The sequence below is a fragment of the Anopheles merus genome, chromosome 3R, assembly GCF_017562075.2.
Source record: "Anopheles merus strain MAF chromosome 3R, AmerM5.1, whole genome shotgun sequence".
NCBI lineage: Eukaryota > Metazoa > Arthropoda > Insecta > Diptera > Culicidae > Anopheles > Anopheles merus.
In genome coordinates this window covers 31,777,828-31,804,790 of record NC_054084.1, presented here as the reverse complement: position 1 = coordinate 31,804,790, position 26,963 = coordinate 31,777,828, and the positions used below count along the sequence as shown (strand labels likewise).

General features: G+C 45.4%; 1 pseudogene; it reads right to left on the bottom strand.

Annotated features, from left to right (window-relative positions):
- Window positions 1–1,077: 1,077 nt before the first annotated feature.
- LOC121596260 overlaps window positions 1,078–26,963 on the bottom strand; it is an 88,605-nt pseudogene continuing 62,719 nt past the window's right edge.

Genomic DNA, 26,963 nt, shown 5'->3' with positions numbered 1-26,963 from the left:
ACCGGGGAATATCTCTTGATCTTGAAGGTATCCACGCTTCTTGAAGAATCTCTTGATCTCCTATAATAATCTTCAACATTCAAGCTATTCCAGTGAGAGTCATCATGAACAAAGCGGCCTTAACTACTGTTTAAAATTGACGAACTTTCGCACACTCTTTAAAAAAGGAACACTTCTATGGAAATACATTTATTACTCCCGATGATTTCTCCGTGTCAGTCCCCTCCCTATTATTTCCTTCGTTTTTTTTGTTTCCATTTTTAGACCTGTACACAATTAGTTTCCTGCTACACCTCGTCCTTACTTTGTTCGTTTCGCTTCTGGTACTGGATATTAGTTCTGTTGTGATTGGTTCGTACTGTAACGAAAGATCTGCTAAAATCTGCAAGCTACCCGAACGCTTTAAAACAAACAAACAAAAAACCATTACCAACAGCTCAATTAGGATCCCTACAGAAAACACAAATTGCCTAACGCTCTGTCGGCTATGTACAATGAATAGTATAAACGATAGTGTGCTACGCTCCATTCTGCTGTCGTTACAGTTTATGTATCTGTCTAAGGGAGTGATGAAATGAACCAGCAGCATTTGCAGAATGGAACGGGATCTCTGTTCTAGCGAGCTAACTTTTTCGAGCTTTTAATTTGCAAGATACCTTCGATGATAGTAATTAACTTAATCCCCTAACGCTACAATATATGTACAGAAGGTTAACGTAATTTTTCAAAAGCTACATAGAAGGATAGAGCGAGAGAGAGAGAGAGAGGGTGGTTAGAAAATAGTGAATAAACAGTACGTAACTAATGCTCGTATAGTGATTAAAATATCCGCTAGTGTATCATGCAATAGAAAGAGAGAGGGAGAGAAAAGGTTTCGAGCATTTCGGTAATCATGCTGCATCATATTGTAAGTGTATGTTTGTGTTAAACAGTTTGAATTCAATTTGATGGAGAGTATTAGGTTTTACTTTCGTTCTCTCTTGATCACTCTTCCAGGTTGTTTTTTTTTGTTATACGCTTTGTGTGTTTTTTGTTTGTTTTAATTTCTTTTTTTTCTTTTTTTGAATGCTTTCGAAATTGATTTCAATTTGTTTGGACTTTTTTTGTTTCATTCCTTTTCATTAATCAATTGTTTTCATTTTCCATGTTCCATCTCTATTTTTCTCTTGTGTTGCCCATGTTTTGGTTCATGCTTATGCGCGTGTTTATTTTTTAGTTTTTTGTTTTTCTTCGTACGAATAAGGCACTTACTATTTAGACGTAAAATAAACAACCGCTACCGAGACTGTGTGTGTGCTTGTGTTTGTTTAAAATTATTTTGCTTGTATCCGTTCAATTGTTCATACAGAGTGTTAGTTTGCGTTTTGCCTGTTTTGGCTAAATGAACCGTAATACAGATGTATTGAACGAGTAATGGGCAAAGGAAATAGAAGCCGCTAGGATAATGCTAATAGAAATGGTATTTTGTTCGTAGGTATCGAGAAACTTGGAAGAGAATAGCTATTGTTATCACACTACTTGGTTTATGTTTCGATATGTAACTAGTTGTTGTGTTATGCATATTTTTGCTTTAAGCTTAAACGGAAAAGACAGAGCAACATACTATATAGCTTAGTAAAGAGTTAGAAGATTCTTAATTTGATAAGATTCTTTGTAAAAAACACTCACACACAAAAAGAAAAGGAATTTATTTGAAATATAAATGAACAACCAGAGTGAGATTCAGTGTGCAAAAGAATGCAACCAAAAAATAAAAAATAAACCAAGTAAAACAGAAAGAAATGTACAATAAATCAATAAATAAACATCAGAGTAATAAGCATCAAACGCATTAAAAATGCATGCTTCTTTCTTAGTGAGTACGATGTATGAGGGGAGGGTAAAATTATTGTTGCTCACATGTCTTTTTGTTTTGTTTCGTTTCCATTTCATTCCATTTCCTTGTATTGAACATTGTTCATCTCCGTTGCGAGATTCTCGTTTGCTTTAAACACGCCCGAGGAGCTCAGAACTCTCGTCTTCCGGCGAACATATTTTAGATCAGTGCTTGGTCATTTCCTTGTTTCTTGTTAACATTAGTGATTATTTGTTGCCGAGTTTCGCCTCATTCTTCACACAAAACTGTGCGTTTTTTTTTTTTGAATTTTTGTAAAATGTCTACCAAGTTATTGTATGATACAGTGCGCATAATTGAATGCTTCAGTTTTATCGTCCATTACATTTAAGATTCCTGCATTTAGGTAAACAAAAAAACGAACTGTTGATCTTTGCAAACAGATGTATAGGTCAGCTATGCTGGAACACTGATTTAAAAAAAGGTAAATAAGCGGTTCAAATAAATGGGCCATATATAGAACTCTTTTATCGGTTTAGAGCTCGAACGAAAAAACACACACCAATAAACAGTCACTATGGACTGTGCAGACCAAGACCAATAACAAATCCAGGGCAACAGAGTGGTAAGACCGACTCCTGCTGGTTAATGTTAAGAAAAAAACTTTTTAAAAAACTTTTTTTAAAAAGTGGTTTGACCATTTATAATTGTTGTGTAAAAGAAGAACCAAAAGACAAATTTCTACTATAAAATCATCCCTACCAGTGGCTAGCTTTGCTATGGAGGCGTTTGGTAAAGTAAACCATTCCTATTGCACAATGCACTTTGAATAAAATTGCCACACCTGTGCACACTGATCCGCTTCTCCTATCCACACATCGAAACACATTGAACCATCGAATGAATGCGACTATGCGACTAGGGTGTTGCTGCTTCCATCGTGCGCCCTTGCAGTGTGTTGTGTGCAGTGTTATGGTGATGCACAATGTGCTACCGTAGCAGAAGGATTTAACGAAGAAGAAAAAAAAAGCTTCACCTTATCATGTCCTTCTCCTTTACACAACTCTCAGTACAGACAGACATACATTCTATCACTAGGCCCCTGGGGAACTTCTGCCTCCGCATCTTCTTATCGAATTAAAATCGTAACTAAAGTGTCCTCAGGTAATATCACTTCCAGGAACGGGTCCACCCCCTTTCGTTCCCGCGATTGAGAGCTTCCCCACTGCCACTACAGCAGCGAGCAGAAGTTCGATCGCTGTTGGACGCACTCTTAAATAGCTATTTGTTCTTAATCCGAGTCATTGTGCTTGGTGGTTGCATAAACATAACACACACACACACACACGGAGAGAAACATACACGCACGTATCTCGGCACACTTACACGCGCAGACTGACTGGCTTACTTACTTACCTAAACTTACGAAAATATGATTTCTTATACCCTGCAGACTTCCAAACGGGGTCCTAGAAACCCCATGGCCACGGACCGTGCGCTCATCGGCCCGTCATCGGCATTAGCGGCGGCGTACGTAGCCCCTCGGTTTGCCCTTCTTGCGCCGGCTGCTGACGTGCGCCCGGTACGGCGGGCCGCCCGGTGCCGCCGACAGCAGCGACAGCGAGGATCAGCCGACCGCCGCCGACCCGAAGGACGATGAGATCATGGTCCGCGAGCGTCTACCAATAATACCACCACCACCAGGATCACTAGCACCATTACTACCGCCACCATTAGTACTACCGTTGCCAGCGGTGTCGCCGGCCCTATACTAATGTTGTTTCCCCTTCAACTATACAGCACAGCCCTTGCGCGTTCCGTACATGACCTGCAGCTCCGGGTAGATGATCTTCTTGATCAGTTGGTTCGTTTTCGCCGCGAGCATCGCCCGCTTCGGGTCCTTTTTCAGCACCTTGATGCCCGGCTTGTGCACCAGGAACCCGTTGTCGAGTATGTGAAAGTCGTAGTCGAGGACGCACAGTGCGTAGCCCTTTTGGGAGTTGTTGGGAAGCAGAAGAGATGGAAAAAGTTAAATTTTGAATTTGATTTGTTAGAGAAAAGGACACTCATTAAATTTGCATCCAAGCTTACCTGCGTCATCTTATCACTCTTCCCCTCCCAGCTTAACCGCTCGTCGTAGTGTGGATCGGCGTGCGTGCCAATGTAGATCGGTTCCCAGTGCACGAAGTACCCGATGCGTTTGCCAATGTGAAACACGCCCAAATCTAGCCAAATAAAGAGAATCGAGTTAGTTTTCTTCCTAAAGAAAATCTCTTGCTTAAAGGTCATACCATCGGTTTCGTTGGCAGCGATCCACTCCTTCGACTTCGGCACGCCGTGGCAGCTCGAGCAGACGCGCTTGTGGAACGGGATCGCCTTTCCGCTGCGCAGCAGCTCCTGCAGTTCCGCCTTATCACGCGGCACCGGTGAATTATTATCTACCTCGAATATTGGCAGAGGAAAGACTCTGAAAGCAGAGAGAGAGAGCGAAACCCGCCCATCAGACAATGCTCACCAACACGCACCAAGCTAGACACCAAGCGCCACATACCTGGGATTCTTACGCTGCAGCACCGGTTCGTTCCGGGCGATCATTTCGAGAAACTTGTGCACCAGCCCAGGGTTGGGGTACAATTCAATATCGCTAGCTAGAAGGAAATGGGTCATCGCCGCATCGCGGGCAATGTTACGCCCGACGTTCACCGGGTAGAGCAGCTTCTTCTGCGTCTTGTACAGCTGCGCCGCCGACACGTTGAAGTACGGTATCGCCAGCGAGCAGTTGTACGGCGTGTCTAATACTTGATTGTGTTTAGGAACCTGGCAATGGGAGGGAGAAGAAGGAACGCATTAGTATGGAGAAGTGCGCCGGAAAAGGAGATTACTGAGATTTTCCGCAGTTTTAAGGATACTTTGTCATAGTTTTTCGACATTTTTTGAATGATTTCAGTGAATTAAAGAATTTTCCTAGCCACTTTCGAATGTGCACATCATTATTCACCACCTCCAAGATGTTTTTCAACAGATGTCAAATGGTATATTTTCATCAAAATAAAATTTCAATACTTCCACATGATTTTCAACACATCTCAAGCTGGATTAAGTTTGACAGTTCTTTGTGATGAGTTGAAAATCATGTTGAAGTATTGAAATTTGAATTTGATGCACATACAATACGTGACATCTGTTGAAAAACATCTTGAATAATGATGTGGCGGTAAATAATGATGTGCACATTCGAAAGTGACTTGGAAAATCATGCATTGTCAATTTTTCTAATATTTGTGAATCTGTCCCACAATTTCAGGGTTTTCCGAGTCAATTTCCAATGTCTACAATATTATTCATTGCTTGCGAGATATTGTTCAACAGCTGTCAAATGGTGTATTTCATCATAATAAAATTTCAATACTTCCACATGATTTTCAACACGTCTCATACCGGATTGTGTTTTATAGTTCTTTGTGATGTGGTAAAAATCATAAGTAAGAACTGAAATTGTATTACGATGCAAAAATACCATTTGACAGCTGTTGAAAAACATCTTGCAGCCGGTGAATAATGATGCACACATTCGAAAGTGACTCGGAAACCCCTGTATTGATAATTCTCAATTGTTTGGCTTGAATTATTTATGCAAGGTTATCCACGACACTTTTTAATGTGCACAACATAATTCACCGCTTGCAGTATGTTTTTCAACAGCTGTCAAAAAATTTGTTTACATAACAATATTTTTTCAGTTATGTACGCATGATTTTCAACACATCACTAAAGAACTGTCAAATTCAAGCCGGCTTGAGGCGGGTTGAAAATGATGTGTAAGAACTATAGAACTATCGTGATGCCAATACACCATTTGAAAGCTGTTGGAAAACATCCCACAGGCAATGTAAATGATGTCGACATTGAAAATAGACTCGGAAACCCCTGTACATTGTCTATTAAACGTTGGAAAGATTCGAAATCGATTGTAAAATTGTCAATAAATTGACCAAATCATACAAAAAATGTTGAAAAACAGTGAAAATCTATGCAAAAAACACCTCGAAACCATACTTACGAGTTTTGGAATATGTTTACTACTAAAATAAATATGAAATGTGACAAACTGTCGGACTAAATGACTCTCTGGTATGCAGTCTCTTAGATACTTTATCGAATTGATCGTCGGCACAAAGTCCGTGCCGGGTGCGTGAAGCGCAAGGCTGACTGGAGCGTTCCACCTGCAGAAAGAAATAAATATAGAATTAAAGCTCTAGATCGATGTTTTGCTCAACCAATTGTTCTCCGTTACCGTTCCAGCAGTGGTACCAAATTGTCCAGAAACGTGTAGTCGGCGTGCGTCGTGTAGGTGATGGTTTCGTGGCACCGCAGATCACCGTGCTCCGCCCGGATGTAGTTCCGCATCACCCAGAAGTCGCCCCGCTGCCCGATGTACGGCTCGTAGTCCCGGTCGTGGCAGTTGAGCAGCGATCTGTGTTGGAAGAAGGAGAATCGGTTAAGGCGCTCGTTGCTTCCCAAGGAGTCCCTAACACAGCTTACCTCAGCTTCGCGTCAGCATCCATGGACGCAGTGGTGGAAAAGATATCGGTACCGTTGAGCGCACCGGTCGCACCACCACCGACGCTTCCGGGTACAATGCCGCCCGCTGCCACCACCACCTGCTGCTGCTGCTGCTGCTGACCGTCCTGGTAGAGCACATCGCCCATCTTCCGGACGGTGCTCCGCTCCGTTGGCACATCGAAACGACTATCGTCTACATTAAGATTACTGTTATCTACATCGCGTGCTTCCAGCATCAACTGTTCCTGCTGCTGCTGCTGCTGATTGCCACCGCTCTGTGCGAGCTGTCGCGTCTGCTGCAATTGCTGGGACACTTCCTGCACGCCAATCTGCAAAGCACACATCGGGAAGAACAACAAGGGGGTTCGCATCAATCATACAGTTTCGCAATCAACCCCTTTTTCCTTTGTCCACCGCCTTGTTGACCCAATTTTCCACCGCCCGATTCTCGCTGAAATCGCTTTAAATCGCAAAATCACGTTCGCAAAACGGCTCTTCCCACATGGCCCGAAGAATGCCAACCTGCAGCTTCGCTTCCTGTCGCTTCCCGCGCGAGCTTTATGCCTTCCTTTCCTCCCACACCCGGATGGGAGATTTTCGGACGCAACGGAGACACACAAAAGAAGGACGGTGCATAAGCAATGTCTTTCGCAAATGACATACATCCGTCCCGGGAATGCTCTCTCTCTCCTCTCGCAGTCCATCCTCTCCCGGGTAAACGCGACACCGGCGTCCATTAATGCGCGGTACAGACCAAAAGCTTCGTCGGTCATTTGTATTCTCCGCGTAATAGCACACGCGGCCAGGAACACGTCACATTGGCAACTTAATTCGTCGTCTTTTTACCACCCCCTCCTCTCCAATCTCGTCTCGCTCCTCGCCCTACATAATTGATAGCTGAGGCGATGTCAGCGGACGGATCTCTTGTGCGCGCTTGTGCAAATATTTATCATCTCGCACGACGTCGTCGTCTTCGTGCCGGCGTTTTTCCCAAAAAAAAAAAAAAAACAAAAAAAAATGGAACCACACAGGCCAGACTTACGGTAAATATGACATGGCCTATAAAGAGTGATTGCTAAACCTGATCAAACCAAAAGCAAACGCGTAAAGCACAGTTTAAAACGAGGGCGTGTGTTTGCAAAGACAGAAATGATAAAATCCACGACAACACACAACAAAATCTTGTCCCATGTCCGAGAAGAAGAAACAAAATAGGCTCAAGAAGTCTGGCCTGAGATCTGAACCGAAGCTTTAAATTTTAACAGCATCTTCGGTTTCGGATTCCGTTAGGTCGCAGAGTAAAATATTGGCAAACAAATAAATTTCTTGTTTAAAACAGCAAAGCAAAGATAAAGCCCCGAAAACAAACCTTCTATGAAGAAGTTTTTGGGCTTTCTTGGTGGCTCCAAAGACTCCGATCCTAATTGGCGTGCCTGTGTGCTGAAACTACACTATAGTGTTCTTCTGTCTGAGATTTTTTGCCAGTCTGCGCGCGCCCATCGATTACGGCTTCCTTCGGCCAAAGAATGGCCCAACAAAATTTATTTATGCTAATTGCCCCACCCGATCGATAACTGGCGCGGGGGACACACCGACTCTAACGGTATCCCGGTTCACGATAGATTGGGCTCGATGATGGTGTTGTTCTTGCCGGGGTGGTTTGGGCTCTCTTCTCACTATCCGCTCTGAAAGAATCCCATAGTGTGGCTCTGGCCGGATAGACAAATGCTCTAGATGCGATAGAAACTGCCGGGCTCCGGGTCTGGTCGGTTTGGTTCCTCTTTAAGCGATATAGAAATCGTCGTGTGTAAGGAATAAAATATCCATAAAACACCCCAAAAAAAAGCGAGAGAACGTTCATCCCCGTTCGTCTGTCATAAAAAAACGCAGAGCTAGCTTGCCAACAGAGCTTGGCTAGCGTCAAACCACATGGTTCAAGGTTTCACCGCCATCACACCGTTTGTCGAATGTTTGAATATTCATCAGGATCGAAAAGAACTAAAACTTTCTAACTCCTAGCCAGCCAGCAGTTTGTGCTGTTAGTTTGTTGGCGCAATCCTATTTTTAGCCAGAGGATCGGTGTTACCTGTTCCGATTCCGTACACTGAGACTTGCAGCGGACATGTACCGCGTGCAAGTACCACCGCCGCCACGCTGCTGCCGCTGCATCTCAATTTAAAAACGGACGAACAACGCAACAAGCAATCACCTCACGTACGCTGCGTCGTCGACACCATTAGTCATTTTTGCCATTACGATCGCCACTTGCACGCACGCACCGCAGAGTTGACTGACGAATTTCGACATTAAAAATCCCCCCAAAAAAATACCTCCATTCCAACTCGGCGGCTGTCCAAATGTTTCATTTGGACCGTGTGTAAAGAATGAACGAGCGCGAGTGAGCAATTTCAGACGAACGACGAATGTGCATGTGTGTATGGTTTGTGACATTAAACTTCATTAGGCCGCTTGCTAATGTGCCTCGTTCCGAGGGCAACGAGTGCTGAAAGCATGGAACCTTACGTCAACAGCTCTGTTTTTCTTACCCCATTTTCTTGAATTTTAACACTAAAGTGCTGTGTCCTTGCTGGACTGATTGTTGCGCCTGCTGCTGCTGCACCTCGTACAGTTGCTGCTCCGCCTCGAGCAACCGCTGCTGGGCGGGCGGCAGATACTGTTTGTACTGTTCGGCGGCTGCGGCCGGCTGCTGCTGCTGCTGCTTCAGCACCTCATCCGATATGATGTAGGAGGGGCCGAGAGCAAAGTTGCCGCTCCCGATCAGCAGATGGCTGGCGATGTACAGCACCACGGCCACGTTGATCAGGATGCTGCAGCGCAGAAGCCAGTTGCGACGCATTCTGATAACGTTCGGGAGCTTCAGCTTGGGGCCGGTTTTGCGCACTACTGGCGGTGCACACTGAAGGGTAAGGGGTTGGCGTAAAAAGTGGTATGGTGTGCGCTAGTATGCTAGTTGCAGCGGGGAGTGCTCTCAATGAACTCTCCTGTTGCTTGGGTAGGCTCTAGTTGGTCCAACGGATCTGGCAGGGTTCGTCGTTTGGTTCGTACGGTGAGATTGAGTAATCTCCAAAATTTGTTGAGAGTATGATGGGTTGAGAGCAGCTTGATCAAGCTCTAGTTGTGTCCTCGACGTCTTCCAAGCAGCAACAACATCTGACACCTAAATCCCGATGACTTGAAAGCACAATCAATCACACAAAGCTCCAAGTTCTCGACGTCGTCTCGGCGAATCTATGTCATCGTTTTTAATATCCCGTGCCAGTTTCTGTAATCCACAGTACGACCAGGCGACGCAGAATTCCAACATCCACACCGATGAGTCTACAAAGTAAGAAGAAAGAAAAAAAGAAGAGAAATACATGGGAAATCAGTATCGGAAGGCATAAAACGCGACGTGTGTGACGCAGTACTGCGTCAGATCAAATGAAGGGAACACGATTATTATTGTTGTTGTACATACTCAAAGCCCTCTTCTTCCACCCCTACCAACCGACCCTTCTCACAATCCAGCTGTGACCCACTCGAAATGCACGCGCGTCAGAATCGCGCAATTGATTCATCATCCATTCAACATTCGACATCAATCGTTTGGATCGGTCGGTGGTCGGTGAGCAGGCACAGCATTTGCCAACTCCAATGCACAATTGTGTGTGAGAGGTTCTCCAGAGGTCTGATTGTTCTCCGGACAGATTCAAATTCATCGCGAGTGATGTCAGCACGTAGCTGAGCTGGAAATACAGAACATTGCTCCAATGTGTTCCCATCTCTAGACAGTGATCTCGCGTGATCTTCGCCGCGATCGCTAAACCTTTTCTGACACGTTGACCATTCGGAGCCTTATTTTTTTATTGTTGCCACTACCTGCTACGAGGATGAGTCGTGGAGCCTTGCGAGAAACACCAATGACTCAGAGCTCAGAACTTTGCTTCTTCCGTTGTCCTAAGCCACAGGATTGGCGTACAAAACATAATCACCGCTTGGTGAGGTTGATGTCATCTTCATCTCTTTGGAAGATCATAGCGAAAGGGGGCTATCGTTGAGGTTAAGGTTGAAGGTTGCGGTTGCAACAAAATATCTAAATGAGAGGGCACAAAAAACACGGCCCCATAAAACAACACCACAAACGTATGCGCGCTGCTGCTGGTGGGATTGTAAAAACTGACATCACATGAAAAGGCTTGGTGCTAAATGGGGTTTAATCTGCAAGGCTTAGGAGGATGTGTTTTTGATAGTATGAGAGGTTATTTTTTGTTGGAGCTGAACACATTCCAATCATGATGCTCAGACATCGAGTAAGTTTGCTCAACGGCTCTGCAAAATCTGCAACACCTGCACTGCGTATTACACATTAGCACTCTACCCGCAGCAGCACTCAATTTCTGCAGCCAATTTCCTCTCTGCACCATTGGCGTGGTGGTGGCTAATGATGTTGAAATTATGATCGTTTATCCCGACGCTTTGAGGCGTAACACTGGGCTGCTGGCTGCTCTACCGCTCTTCACACCGTCTAATGTGCGAAAATTCCGAAGAAAATACCAATTAAACGGCTTTCGACACTGCCCGGACGTGACTTTCCGGGCTTCCATCCAATTTGCCATTGCGTCCAACGAATGCGCAGTTACTTCTCTCAACGCTTGGCTGGGCCTCCATCATCCTCAGGGCTGGAAAAGCTGGACCCAAAAGGCCAAGAATTATGCCCGCTTTCTGCTTCTACTGCTCCACAAGTCATCGTACCTGGGGAGCGCGAGTACGACACAGCTTCCCGCGGTTTTTACTTCCACACCGGAACCGGCACAGTAGCGAAGAAACCGTAGAAAAAACGGAAGTTCGCTTCAAAGTACAGAGCAGCAAACCGACGTTTAACTTAGTTTCTTGGAGGGGTGGAAAACTTTGCCTTATCCCTCGCGCGGAGAGCAAGTTGCGCCCATCGGTACGCATAATCATGGGAAAACTGCAGCAAAAAAATGCTCGAGACGTTCGAGACGATGACGAATTAAATAACATTTAAATTCTAGCGCGCTAGAACACAGACTTCCCTCAGCACCTCCCCCCAGGGGTGCGGCTTAACTTCGGGCGCCATCAAAGCGCGTGCTTGTCTCAACCTGGGAATCATCACACGCCGTGCAACTCTTACGCCACTACTACTGCAGTTGCATAATGATGTGCGCGCGCTTCGAATTGGGTCGTAGCGGTGTCGCGGGGTGTGAGAAGATTCGCTAGTGCAACGATGTGCTGCATCTAACAGGGCGAAGTGCATTCTTAATTCCGCCTGTCGTCTGTCGCTATTTTCATGCAGATGGTGGCGCCACTTATGAATGGGAGCATGTAGACTTCAAGATAGACAGTTTCACACGTGCAATCGTGATACGCGCTAGACGCGAGAATGATGAATTGCTGTCGATGTTAGAAACCATCAGGGGGAATCGAGGCAAACCCGTAAGTCTCTAATTCTGTGTTACCGTATTCAAAGCGTAATTCCGTGTAAATGTCAGTCGGTGTGCAAACTTTAGGTGTCATAAATTTCAGACTGCGCTCTCTCGTTCGCGTTAATAAATGGGAGAAAGGGGCAACAGATCCCCAGCGACCCATGGTCAGGGTCAATGAATTACTTGCCCTACCCAGTGCCACCGACAGGCACGATATAGTGCCCCGGTTCGGGTTTGACGGCACACATGTGTTAGCGCATCGACTGGAAGACGACGACGAGGACGAAGATCGTTGTTTAGTAGGATGTGCACGTTTGAGGTTTTATGATGTGCCAAAAGCTACTCCACTTAACGCTCGTCGAAAGCAACCTTTCTCACTGACGGGGGCAGAGTGGATTTATGCCAACTTTTTGCCAACCCGCCCCAAAATGAGAAAGAAATCTTATCCAACAGGTGTGTTGTTGCTTGCGGCGAGAGAAGTTACAAGACCGTACCGCTAAGCTTTAATCGGGCTCATCATGTAGTAGCGTGATCTGTGTTCGTTCTGCTTTAGGACATGCATTTGCCTCTGGAAATGGAACATTGTCATACTTTCTACTTGTGTTACACATATTCCCGAAAATAAAAACACAATTTTAGGTCACCCAAAAAGTTCGATTCATCATCGACGGCTCGCTAACGGACGGCATGTTTGCACAGCAACCTTTCCAATTAATCACACTTTCCTCATTTTCCCCGGGAGGGTTTTAATGCATCATTCACCATTCCACTGGGGATTGCTTCGGAGGAAATTTTCTTCTACCATTTTCTGCCCCCGGTCCTTACTACTTTCGTGCTACTCGTGTCCGTGACATCTGTCCAAAACAAACCCAGCTCCAAAACTCAATGACCCCAGAGCGGTCCCGAAGGGAAAAGGGATCAAAAAGTTACCGCCCGCCAGGGTGTCCATTGACAGCAGCAACCGAGGCGAAAAGCATCATCATGTTTCTTCCAACCTTCTTTTGCGGCGTTTGCTTCCGACACACATCAATCGCCGGGATGCGGAGGGGGGGGGGGGGGTTGCACGATGCATGATGGACATTCCATCTTTGGGTTTCGGTTCGGTTCCGGTGAGAGATTTAAGGATTGACTTCTTGGGCTTAACACGTATCCCAGGCGTCTCTTAAAGCCTGCACAAACACACACATAAACCGGTAAGCAAGCATTCCGGGTGGATTTTGTTGGAAACGATAGCATAACTACAGGCGTTTGGTGATATGGCCTTTGCCATGCGGAAATGGACAGTGGCGCCTTAAGTTATGCAAACTGCTCAACAAAACGCTCCTTTCACCACCATTTAACGCCATTTTCACCTTTTTAATCAACTAATAACCACCCCAAAACGTGCAGTAATGGTCTCTGCCTTGCCTTTTTCTACTTAATATACTGTTCTAGCGTGTTAAGTTTTAAGTGCAGAGAACTCATTTACCACTTTGTTTACTTTATAATTGTCATCGTATTATGCATATTATCCGTCCCTATCGCGTTAAACTCTTAACAATCAACATCAATAACACCCATTCCCATATCGATGCCTGGACCGTCGGTTTTATACCAATTGAGCTACGCATTACGCTAATCTTTACCGAGTCAATAACCCCCGCGAATCTCCCAATCGCACAACACACCGTGCGCTTCAACCGTTTTGATGCAGTTTGTGCAAATATATGCACGAGCTTCGGCGGTACTTCAACTCATCTGGGTTCTGTCTCATTCTCTCTCTCTCTCTCTCTCTCTCTCTCTCTCTCTCTCTCTCTCTCTCTCTCTCTCTCTCTCTCTCTCTCTCTCGCTGCAAAATTCCTAGCGGTATCCAATCAATGTCAAGTGTGCTGGAGTGGTTTTGCCAAACGGCGGTCCTTCTTCGCATCATCATTTGTTCTTTGATGATTGAGCGCCCGTTTGTCGCGCGACCGGCCATTGGATCATTAGGTTCCGATGAGCAGATCCGGCATTATCTACCTCATCATTACTCACGCTGACGAGTTGGTACGAAGGGGGGAGGGGGGGGGAGGCGAAGGCACATAATACACCTCTTTTTGTGCGGCACTCTCGGCACGGCACTGACTGATTGAATGTTTGCTTTTGCAAGAAGCGTTCGACAATATGGCTTTTGGCCCCGTACCGACCAACAACAGTTCGGGGGGATTAAGAGGAAGAAGTACTGAGCGTTCAATAAATAAACCAACTGCCCCCTGCGTTACCACTGCTGGACGACCAAATCAAAACTTGATAATGTTTGCAATGCTTACCCGCGCTAGTTTTTGCTCCTTCCTTCTAATGCATCCGCTGTTGGTGATGCATTCGGTACCGCCGTGGGCCCCACGGGGGCACATCAGTTCCAGCACAAGGTTCGGGTGCTTTACTCCCGCTGCAACTGCTGCTGCTGCTGCTGCTGCTGGCGATAAGGTGCTGGTCCACCGTGGTGCGGATGATGAGGCAGGCAATGGTGGCGTTGACAGCAATTACAATCCATTTGTCGTCTGCAGCTGATACGAAGGGCTTATCCGCTCGATGCGCCCGGCCACAATCAGAACGGGGATATCCTGTGGGAAAAACGAGGGAAGAGAAAGAGACCAAACATGAAAAGGATATTAGAAAGAATGTTTCAATGACAGCAGCACCAGCAGAAGGGAATGGAAATGAGATAAACCGTTTGATTGTTCTATCCAATGTCTCTCTGCACAGACAAATGAACTCGTTTCCGGTTGGTTTCTGGTTGGTTTAGCATGTGCATATTTTATAACACACACATTCTCTCTCTCTCTCTTTGCTATAATGCTCTTCCAATGAAAGCGCTAAAGGAAAGGAAGGAAATGATTAGCTCATTTTTCATTTCCCTAGATCCACATTCGACCCTGGATGATTTTGCATTCATAACGATCGGGGAAAAAAAGACACGGCTAATAAAACCATCAAACCCACCAATTCGCTAAATGGGTAAAATTTGATAATAGCACACTCTTCCTCTACGGGTACGTGTGGGTGTGGGTGTGTGTTTATGCATCGATTCGCGTAATTGAAGCCTCTCCGCTTATCGGTGGAGGGAAATTTGTTGGATGTTGGAGCCGTACGCAGCGGCAGTGGCAATCTCTTTGCATAATTGAACGTTTAATTAACCGACACACACACACACACACACACACTTGGCGACTACACACACAGGCTTTAGCGCTGCTCAATTTGATTTGCCCGACACAAAAGCGCGTGGTGGTGCGCCACCAACCACGTGGGCGCGCGGAAATAATGGGAAATTTGATTTCATCGATGGGAGATGGGCTGCTACGGCTACTAATAGGAGGATAAGGAGGACTGCAAACACACACATACACAGAAACGCGGTAACAGCGATAAATTAACTCAATTAAATGATAAATGGGGTATAGCAGCAGCAAAAGGGCCACAGGTAGCGCAAGGAAGATGCATAAAACCCTTTCAGCGCTAATGTGACAGCACGTGACAGGCGCGTTGCGTGGAAAAGGCGGAAAAAACCAGCAACGCGGTAGTGTAGAGTCTACCCCAGGGTACCGATAGTGGATTAATTATAATTCATAAATCCCGTGCCATGTAGCGCGCCAAAACGAGCGTAAAGTGCACCCTCTCCCTCTTCGAGTTTGGGAGAAGAGAAAAATGAGTCAAAGCGTGTCAAAAACGATGCACTTGATGGATTGGCTGAACGCTTACGCTTACCACAGGTGATTGTAATAGAAATGCATTAATCTTAATGACTTGCAAGCACGTACAGTAAGTGTGTGTGTGTGTTTTCTCTACCAGCTTCTGTTCCCTTTTAATGAATCTTATTATTTCTCGTGTTGCTTTTTTTGTTGCTTCGCCCTTTCCCGATTGTAAGAAAGATTAATCGATACTCGTGCCGTTGCGGGTTATGATGTAACCTGGGTAAGGTAACACACACACACACACACACACACACACACACACACACACCAGGCAGTAAAACCAATTAACACTTCCTACACTCCTGGAACAAGCCGGTTGCGGCACCGGAGACAATTAACGCAGCTCACGGTAAGGGAAAAAGGGAAGAAACGCCCCTCAGGGTCCTGCCATTTGCTCTTATCCTTTTTCGCCAACTTGCGACAATAGTGCGTGGAGGAGGTGTCTTGCAAAAGTTAATTAAATAGATAATAGTGTGCACCAATCGAGATGGAATCGTGGCAATCGACGATCACGCGCAGCCAGACAAAGACACCAAGTGTGCAACCTGTTTTACGCAAGCAAACAACTCACGGTACCGTTGCGCCCTTTTCTAGGTACAGGGGTGAGCAAAAAAAAAACACCCCCTGAGAGTCTCTTTTTCTTTCGCTGCTTGGCTTCTTTTATCCCACACGAGCAAGAGCAGGCATACACCATGCCGCTTTCAATCAAAGGTCCGGGGGTGCAAAAGAGTCGACGGAGTCGACGCTATAAATAAGTTCGCGGCTCATTAATATGCTGCTTAACGGGGACTCGCGCATGCCAAAACCCGCCTCTGCCAACCCTTTGGACCGGTTTCCCTTTTTGCATTACCTGTTTCGTACGGGTGCGGGAGTAAGGCTGGTGTAACCGTGACAGGACAAGCGGGGAAAAAGCGGCAGCTCCGGAATGAAAGTGAACTACACTGTGATATGTTCAATTCGTTTCCGATCGATTCACGACATTCACTGATCTTAATGACGGACGTCCGGAAAGTGCAACAAACCACCCCAAAGGGTTGTAAAACCAAACACAGATGGCCAATTCCCATGGGGTGCGTCACACAATCAACAGGACGGGCCCATGTGAAATTAAAACAGGAAATTAAATCAACGATTTTATCCCCCTCTCCAACCTACGCAGTAGTGCAGTGCTTCTCCATAAAGTACACTACTTTATGCATCCGTTTCGAAGCCCGGAAAACCGGAAATGTACGGCGGACGGCCAGCCAACAAGTTACGCACGATATCTTCCCAGGTACCGACGTCGCGTCGGAAAGGACTTTTGGGCCCTCGATGGCGCGTGAGCGCGTGTCACAATGCATAAATGTAACCGTTGCGCTTTGGACAGGTTGCATGCATGTGCCCCCCCCCCCCCCACGGGGAACACGGTTGTCGTTAAAACTCGGCGGGATGCCATTTTGCATTTGCGTGCGTGTGTGGGGTGCTGCGTTTTCTGGCGTGTCAGGCGGGAAAATTCACACGAAAGTGCGTGTTTACTACAGAGGGAGGGAGAGAGAGTGTGTGTGCAAAGATGGGTTGATGTTATGGCGCACTTTACGTTGTACTATTTCCATGTGGAGTCTTCTGTGCACGTTTCTGGATGATGAAATGCAAATATGAAGAAGAGGTGGAAAAAACAGGGATTTGCAACGAAATAATGTTTTGGATACATTTTGTTCAATGAATGTAAACTTAACGTAATTCATTGAGAACAGAATCTTTAATCTATACGGCAATAGATATCCATGTCAGATATCCGATGTCAACTCAAACATTGCTTTTTGCAAAATCTTACAATCCACATCACTTTAGGCAGATATAACTTGCTGACTAGATGAAGTATACAATAAAGATATATACGATAATTACGAATAGAGGTAACTTAATAAGAAAATCGTGAATTTTGGGTATATTTTTTTCAGAAATTGAGAAATTTAAAAAATTGGATGCCTCAAACAGCAGGTTCCGTTATGCTTCAAATTACGGATAGCTTCAAATTCCGAACACTCGGCATGTTTCAATTGAATATCTTATACTTATACCCAGTCCATAGCCATACTGCTTCTTAATTTTCAATAATTGCCATGATGTACTAGAATAAATTAAAAATGTGTCTGACCGCTAGTAGATGCTGATGCCGTAGTAAATAAACATTGTCTGTCAGTCAGTTCACCACTAGAGGCTTTCTTAGCAGTTTTGCTTCAAAACCCACAACAGTGTTTTTTCGTCGATAATTCCTATTAATCACGCCTACGTGCATTGAGATACATCGGAATCCATTGTGGAAGTAGTTGTCAGCGTGAAAACAATAGTGTTTTATGATATTATGCTTTGAATTTTATTAAAATACGAATTTAATACTGTCCGGAATTCGGAGCAATATTGTTTATCTTGATTTGAATTCCGGACAGCCGAAGTAAACTGTGATTAATTGCATAAAAAACGTTGTTTGACAGTGATAATAACAAGAACAAAGATTCAATGATAATAATAAAACAACGATATTTGAAGATATATGTGCCCAATGCCTTAATGGCCGTACAGTAAATATTTTCGAATCGCGCAGCAGTACTTCGGATCAATGCAAGAAGAAAACCGCACGCAAACTCCATTGTCAGTAAGATCGTCGTCCTGTCGACCCAGGAGGTCACTGACTCGGAGAATTTGTTGTCCAGACGATAATATAAGTTAAAAACAAAGAAAAGGTGTAATGTGTGTGTGTGTGTTAATATGAAGATTATACGAGAAATTTTAAGGCTGTCCGGAATATGAAACAAAACTTCCATAATTTGAAACATGAGCTTGAAATTGTCCGGAATATGAATCAAAATATCGTTGCAGTTTTATGAGTTTTTGCAGTGTTTCGAGTAAAATTATTGGAAATTAATTTTTTTTTTCAATTGTAGAAGGTTTGCTTCAGCACAATGAGTTATGCTGGGGTGTGACGGATTAAAAATTAGTGAGAAATTATTACATGCCAAAAATGCCTTAAGTGTCCGTAATTCCGTAATCAGTCCGGTACCTTTCAATGAAAGTAAATTCACGAAATTACATTTATTGTTGTACTAAACCGTGCACCTATTTAATCGTTGAGTCAGCACAATACATAACAAAAACTCTTATAATTTCTTCGGGTTATGGCTAGTATGGCAGAATGGATTCAAACTGATTGAGCGTTATATTCACAAATTCCCATTTTATGATTAACTCAGCCTGCATATGTTGCTCATCCCTGGATGAACTCATTTCCTTCAAAAACCCGCGCAAGAAAAAAGAACAAAACGAAACGCAACACAATGTATCCCCAGCACACACGCGTGCCAGTTCAACGAGCGTTTAACACGGCGACGGTTAATATTAAATCAATAATTAATTATGTAAATCATTCGCGCTGTCGGTGACCTCTCTCTAGGTACGTGTGGGCAACTTCCCCTCCCAAAAAAAAAAAAAAAAAAAAAAACACAACTCCCACACTACTCCAACAACTACAACCCCACCTTCCGGAACTGTAACTTGCCCATTGTGCTCGGACTTCCTGCGCAACAAGGAGAAATGGGGCCGGCGAATAGTGTGTGTTTTTGCTACTTTCGCTCTCGATCCTTCAGACAGGGACGAAGTCGGTAAAGCATGGAAACACCCGCGCACAGCCCACATACACTCTTACCCAAATACACCCACCGACTTCCGTCCATCCGGTCCCCCTTGTAAGGTGGAAGTTGCGTATCGAAGTTTCTGTTTGCTCGGGGGGAACACAGGGCACAACACACAGGGCCCAGCCCACTTGCGGCGTACAAGCAACCCCCGCCTAGACTCGTCATGTCGGTGTCAGGAAATTCCATAACGCTAATTCGATTACCATTCTTGCCCTCTCCCCAGTGTTCAGTGGGGGGTTTTCGCACCCAACGCCCCCGAACGATAGCGCACGATGTGGGGACGACTTGGCTGGGGACCGAGCGTTGCGGATTCGTCCTTTGCGCGAGTGACGACCTTCGGTCAACTTTCCACCAGATCTACCATTGGAGATAACACACGAACAACAAGACAGCAAGGGATGTAAAGTAGACCCTTGGACGGTCTGCGTGCACTCTGCTCCCCTCTGACACAGAACTTGATTGGGAAGGGATTACATTACACCACAAACACACACACACCACACACGCGTACCGCGTAATCTGTTTTGTTGGAAGAGTTTAAAAAACGACCTTGCTCGAACCGCCGTGCGAAGGACACGCTGGCTTGTACATGTAGGAGAGGTTTACTATCGCGCCCATGCAACAACATGATCCGGCGTAACATACGATCAAGATCACGTCATAAAATGCATCCCTCCTCTACTTCCAAGATTATTTCTGTACGCTACACCAAGCTCAAGGGTGTCTTCTTGTTTCTTTTTCGTTGATCTTTCCCTTTAGTTCCTTAGCGTTACTGATCGCATTACACAAACTGACCGCAACCCGAACCAGGGCCTCCCATTAGCGATAGAGAGAATTATGGAAATTGCGCACTCTGTGAAATCGCGATCGTCCCATGTAGTCTCCACACACACGCCTAGAAAACCGCCCTCCCCGTGACAAGCAACAGGAGGCTGCAACCGTGGAAAACTGGGAGCAATTTGTTTAGGCTTTTATTCTCGAATTACTTTAGTTCCGGGCCCGGAGCTGCCTACTGGACGACGGAGTACGCGATCTCACTCGCTCGACGCGTGCATAGTGGTGTGCCGGGAGACGCTCGGACCCGAGCTCGGACAACAACTTATGTTCATTTGTATGGTAATTTTCATCGATTGCATGCTTTTCTTCGATTCGATTCGGTGCGCGGGGGCCAACACGGGCATCGGGTGCATCGTCGTCACGGGACGGACGCGAGAGAAGTGGTGGCCCATGCATGCTCGGGATTTGTTTTAGGGATCGGTCAGTCCGCCAACGGCACCACTACTCAACATACAAAGATGGGAATTTATTGTAAGTCTACTGCTGCTGCTGCGTCGATGCTATTGCTCGATGGATCAAACGCGGAACATTGTGATTAAAATTGACCAGCCCCTTTTAGTCGTAATTTCGTATGAAAACAGGGAACGGCACCGCAGGCGCCTTGGCGTTGAATAGCAATCGAGCAATATAAATTCAATTCCTCAATTACAATGCATTTGTGACTGTAATAGTAGTTCCGTAATTTAGTTTTAATGAGCATCCTGGTCACGGCACCAGTATTGGAAAAGCTATTTTCAGTAAGCTAAAACAGTAAGATTCAACATATTTTATAAACATTTCACATTACTTACATCATTTTATGCTGCGAATTTTCATTGAGCTTTAAAACTACGAATCCTAGTCATGGAACCACATTCTGCTCAGTGATTTGTGTCATAGGAGTGATAGGAACGAATTTAAATAAATATATTGATAGGAACGAGTTATTGTTCGACAGGTTTCCAGCGGTCTGTTTGTTATTATGAATTCTTGTCACACCACCAGTATTCAAAAGCATTTTTCGTATCAAAAAAGTAAAATAATAGTTTTTGTAAAACAAATTATCATTCTTCGTTCAAGCCTTTCAACACAAGGTACACGCTTGTGTTAAGGCCGGGCTACATTGATCGTACTCGCAAGTGTAATTTCGATTTTCACTAGCGCATCTGGCGGCGGCTGACCGAAGCATTTTGCCAAACAATTTGGAGCCGCTCCAGAAAAATATTATTTTTTCCATGTTTTTTACTTTAATTGGACTGGAAAATGTTTGTGATTGATAGATAAACATATTGTGCAAGTATTTCAGCCATTTTCGCATCAAACAACGATGACAAAACTACTTAATTTTGAGATCCGACACGACCATTCTCTCGAGGACCAAAAAAAGCTTCCACCAGCCGCCGCCAGATGCGCTAGTGAAAATCAAAATTACACTACGGAGTACGATCAATGTAGCCCGGCCTTTATATTAAAGAAAGTATCCCAGTCATGGCACCAAATTGAGCTGAATAGTTATCATCATAATAGGGATGCATTTAAACCATTTTGGCTGACACTATACACAAGTTTTGTTTCAAGTTTCCTAATTTTCAGTTGCGAATCCTGCTCAAGGCACCAGCTTCAGGCATCATTCTCGAAACAAGCTGTTCATGCTGCTCCAGAAAAATGCAATCAACTCAATTAACACTCTCACATCCCATTTTTCAGATAAAATCAACTGAACCAATCAAAACACGTCTTCGCGTCACCCGATTACAGCAATCCATCAATCGCTGATAAGTTCAATCACAATCGATTCCAATTTCTTATCAGCTTGTATTACCGGAAACCGGCACTGCGCCTCACACCGGGACACAGCCGAGTTCCTGTGATGCTTGTTTTAATTAGCCCCGCAGCAATAAATTCTCCCCAACCATTCAGACACCATTAAAATTAAACATTCATAGGCTACGGTCTCGTATGGCACGCGATATAAACTGCCACTATTTAACACACGGCAAACATCACCACGGCCAGACCAGCAACCCACCCCGCCCCATTGTGTCTGGTGGGACGGCGGACCATGTTTGGGATAAATTATTCGCATACACAGACTGCACATCCAACGCCAGCGCAGCAGCTCCTTGGCGGGGAGTTAGTTTTGGGAACATTTCCCGCCACACACACACACACACACATACCCATCAAAACGTGAGGGAAAAAACTTCCACAAAGAGCGGTGTCGTGTTTAACCAGCTCGCCAGTCGACGAAAACACACACACAGCATCATCATCCCTCCCAGTGCCGTGATCAACCCGACCCAGACGACCAGCATGCAGCTGCAAAACGGCACTTTAATATGCACACATAAGCGTACGCGCCTCGTACTTTAATTTCAATTCGTTGGTACCGGCTGGTATCGACGCGCCCTACCATCGTCCTCCGAATGTTCGGTCCCAAACCTGTGTGTGTGTGTGTGTGTGTGTGTGTGTGTGTGTGTGTGTGTGTGTGTGTGTGTGTGTGTGTGTGTGTGTGTGTGTGTGTGTGTGTGTGTGTGTGTGTGTGTGTGTGTGTGTGTGTGTGTGTGTGTGTGTGTGTGTGTGTGGCATGCTGCTTTTAATGCCCATGCTGCTACTACGTGTTTCCGCTGCTTTCTCAGCCCTCAGAATCACGGGGTTGCAAATATTTAAATTAAAATCTCATCCTCTTCAATTTGCCGCTCCCGGGTTTCTATCCCGGGCAGGTTCCATGTGCAGGCCCGGCCATGGATGGATGAAATGGATGAAAATGGGCTTAAAATATCACCATCCACATCACAAGTCCACCACGGTGTTTCCCCCTTTTTTGCCAACACAGGACGACACAGGGAACGGTAATGTTTACCCGCCGTGCAACGCAGATCGAAAACCGAACAGACGGAAGTGTGCAATTGCTCTTCGCAAATTACACATAAAAGCCCTCTGTCGCGCAAATTTTGACCCTTCTCTATCGTTATGCCCACGCCACACACACACACACACACTGTGCAAACAACAACACTGCACAGTGCAAAACCGTATGACACTGTCTGGCACGGAGGCCAGAACCAGCGAACCCGACAGGACCATTACGTTCAGTGCGCATTTAGTGTCATTCCTTCGGTCGTACTGGGACGGGGGCCCACCGCTCGAGTTTGATCCTTAATTACGGTTGTATTATGTGAAAATGGGCACATGGCTGCGTGTGCCCTCAATCGACTCCATTCTCCCGTTGATCGGATCGAAAATTGCATTGTAAAAGCATTCAAAAATCCCCCCTTACCGGGGTCCTGCTTCGGCGGTTCAGGTTCGCCGATAATCCCAGGAATTATGGACTATGAGAGGCGAAAATCCTTCCAACGCTGCAGCGCGTGGCTCACACTCTGGGTTCGTCCTCTGGTTGGTCCCGGTGGGACAGTAATTCAAAGTCCCCGAAGTCCCTGCCCTGGGTCAGACTAATTCAAAAGCCCGTACTGCCGACGGATTAGCAGACCGTCGTATCCCTTCTTCTCGGGTTGCATTGGAAGTAAATAAATTGCACTTGTATGTAAATTGCACTTGTATAAACTCGGCGTTGGGGAAGATTCTAAAGGGTGATTGTAAACGCAGACATATAAACGCATTTTATAGGATATTTAATTACTTTTCACAAGTTTTACCTTCCCGCCCCGAGATAGTCACGTGTGTCAGATCTAGTGACAGAAATTAATGACCCGCACGTGGCGTCCGATTGGCCCATTAATTTCTGTCCGCGATGACTACAACGATCCATCAGCCTGCAAGCGAGTTCCTGTTCGCGTTAAGCAAAAGGGCAGAAGCTACCACAACCCTTATCATGCTCAAAGGTTCTTGCTTTTTGGTTGCAACCACAGCGCTCAAGAAGGTAAATCTCGATTCAATAATCCTTCTTCGATTTCGCTTTCCTGCACCATTAATCCCGCACGACCAAACGCTCACCTACCGGATGAGAGAGCCGCGGCTTCTCGGTTGCAATCAATCATCATCGCGCTTACTTCCGAAGATGATGGCGGTGTGTCTGGAGGCCTTAGTGCCCTGGGTGGCAAAGGAAAACACGTTGCCCAGGTTCATCAATTTCACTAAAGAACTAGACAGCCGAGGTAAGGGAAACCAAACCAACCCACCAGGACGAGGATAATATTTATGAGCCACGGTTGTGTTCTGACTTCTGACAGATAATCTCTCGTACCCTGTGGCTCTATTGATCCGTTAGCCGAACCGAACCCCTTCGAACGCCCAATTGGATGACTTGGGGCGGATTGATTTTTTTTCTTTATTTTTGCCTTATTAGTGAGCTTAATTACGAACCTTCGCGGTAGGGCGCCCTCGAAAGGTCAGCGTTTGGTACTGCGCTGGAGAGTTGCTTTTTTGCTCCAGTGCGTGAGGAGCAAGGTTTGGAGTTCAAAAGACAAAGGTGTCTTGGAGTTCCAAAAATTGACCGTTTTGAAACAGACGCCCTTCACGGCTTTTTGAGAGGGGGTTGTGAAACGAGCAGCATTGGGCTGCATCCTCCGGATGGAATGAGGATTAATTACACGCTTATATTTTATGCGTTTCTTCACCCACTTATTAGAGGAAAGAAGCCGAAAAAATCGTCACAAAAGACATGTTTGGAGAGCCTACCTGAGCATACAATTTCCCTCCTCAGGTAAAATAGCATACAGAAGTAAAAAATTGGCGACTGAATAATAACGAACAGGAAGCACAAAATGTGCAATTGTCTGGCGCGAGCTTTTTCCCATGCAGCGCCCGACAAACTGGTCAACGGTTTTCGATACTCCCAACGCTCTCTAAAGAAGCCTCACAGCGCAAGATGAGCTCATGATCACATGGGTTCGTTTTCTACGTTTTGATGTTCATTTGCATCTCTGTTTTACTGAGCACAGGTTCCACAAAATCTAACGCCGTCTTAACGCATCCACACACTCTCTCACCACCCATCGATGGTCACACATTTATCGACGACGAGGCCCGATTGATGAGTGAACGATTGAAACGTGCGTTTAACGAAGGCTCCCTGCACAGGTTCCTCTCGACGTTGCGACCTTAACCCTGACCACAACGGACCGGAAAGGACCCGGAGAAGCATTTCGAGGTTCAAGCTACATAAAAATTCGATTCGAAAAAAGAAGGGAGAACCTGTTGAAAAAAAAAACACACACGGCCCATCCGCCGCTGCTGGGAAACAACAACCCGTGCCCATCGATAAGCTTACATCTTAATTAGCGAGCCACGGGTACCTGGGGGGAATGGGGTACCCCTCCATCCCGATACTCCATTCCATTAGCAAACTGGGGGCAACAGCGTCAACGTACCTTCTTCGCGGTTGCGATGTTGCGAAATGTTGCCCTACCGCCGCCCAGAGCTCACAGCGCTTCACAGCGTTGTGCGATTTTTGAGAACCTGGTGAGAAACTAACGAAACATCACGTCGCGCAAAAGGGGGTTGTGTTTGATTTGGATCGTTCATTTCGTCAATCTTTGTGTGCTAATATTTACTCAGGCTCAGGCATTCCTTCTTTTCTAATACAGCAAGAAAAAGATATTTTTTCTGGGAAAATATTCCCATTCTGGGAAGAGTTGAGTGTTTGCCAATGTCCGTTTGCTGTTAAAAATAATCTCCAAAAAGGGTTGGAAATCGGTGTTTTTTTTTTAAATACCCTTCAAATTACTCTTATAAAAACAACTCGAAGCAATAAACAAGTCTTAAAACATTGAAATACTAACCAAAAAAATAGACAAATCATAACGTATCGAAGGTAAGATGTAATTGAAGCCGTAATCTTCCAATTAAAAAAAAAGCTGCAGTTTCATCGGCCAACCATAGCATTAACATTCCTTGCAACAAAGCTTCAGATCAACATCACCTATCGCAAACGGTTTGATGCCTGAGAAAAGCCAGTCAAGAACTCGGTCGTCATTGTCCTGTCCATGTCAAAGCATCTCGTTTACTACCTGACGCTAAAACATAATTATTCTGCATGTAGCAAATTGAATGTGTCAGCAAACCGCCCTCCAACGTTCCGCCGCCACATCACACACACGTCGTCGTCGAAGCAACAATGGAGAAAAGGTGCAGCGCGTAGGAAAAAGGCCCACATGGGGACGGCCGCGGAGCGGAACCGATTTCATTTGCGGTTGGTGCATTCTTTCGCTTGCAATCTTCGTAATGAAACATTTCTTCACCCATACTTAGGGCGACTAATAGCCGGCTGATTAATGCTGGGCAGTATCAATTTACGCCTGGTTGTAATTAGCAGTAGCAGTAACCAGCAGCAGCAGCAGCCAAGTGTTCAACCGCCATCGCTATCTTTGTGTGTTCATGCTGGTTCCCGTTTTCTTTACTTCTCATGGAGTTCGTTTTTTTTTTTGCCCGTTCATTTTCCACCGGCAGAGCGTCGTTACTTCAGCTGCAAAACCCACGCCGAGAGTGTGCTGTTCACGTTTCATCATCATCCAAGCGCCAATAGAAGCCTAAGCCCTATACATAAAACCAGCATAAGCGAATATGATCTGTAATCTCTAGCAACATCTACCCACTGTGGCGGAAAACGCCCAACCACAGCTTTTCAGCTACACACAAACACACATATGGGCAGGGTTTAAAAATACGCTTCAAAGCTTAATAGATTTTGAGTCGCAAAACGGGAACAAAACGCTGCCCACGTCTCGCCCAGAACCTGACACTAATTAAACCGCGTTATAAATGAGGTTTAAGTCACCTTATAAGCACACAACACAAACACCGCTGGATCTGTCTCGGGAGGGCATGGAAAACGGGCCAGATAAGATCAGGCATCAGGCAAATGATGCGGAATGGGCAAAACACCGCAAAAGCATCCAATGAAGGATCGATTCGCGAAGTACACAGCACTCGCTCTTCTTCCTCCTCAGGATTTATCATTGCT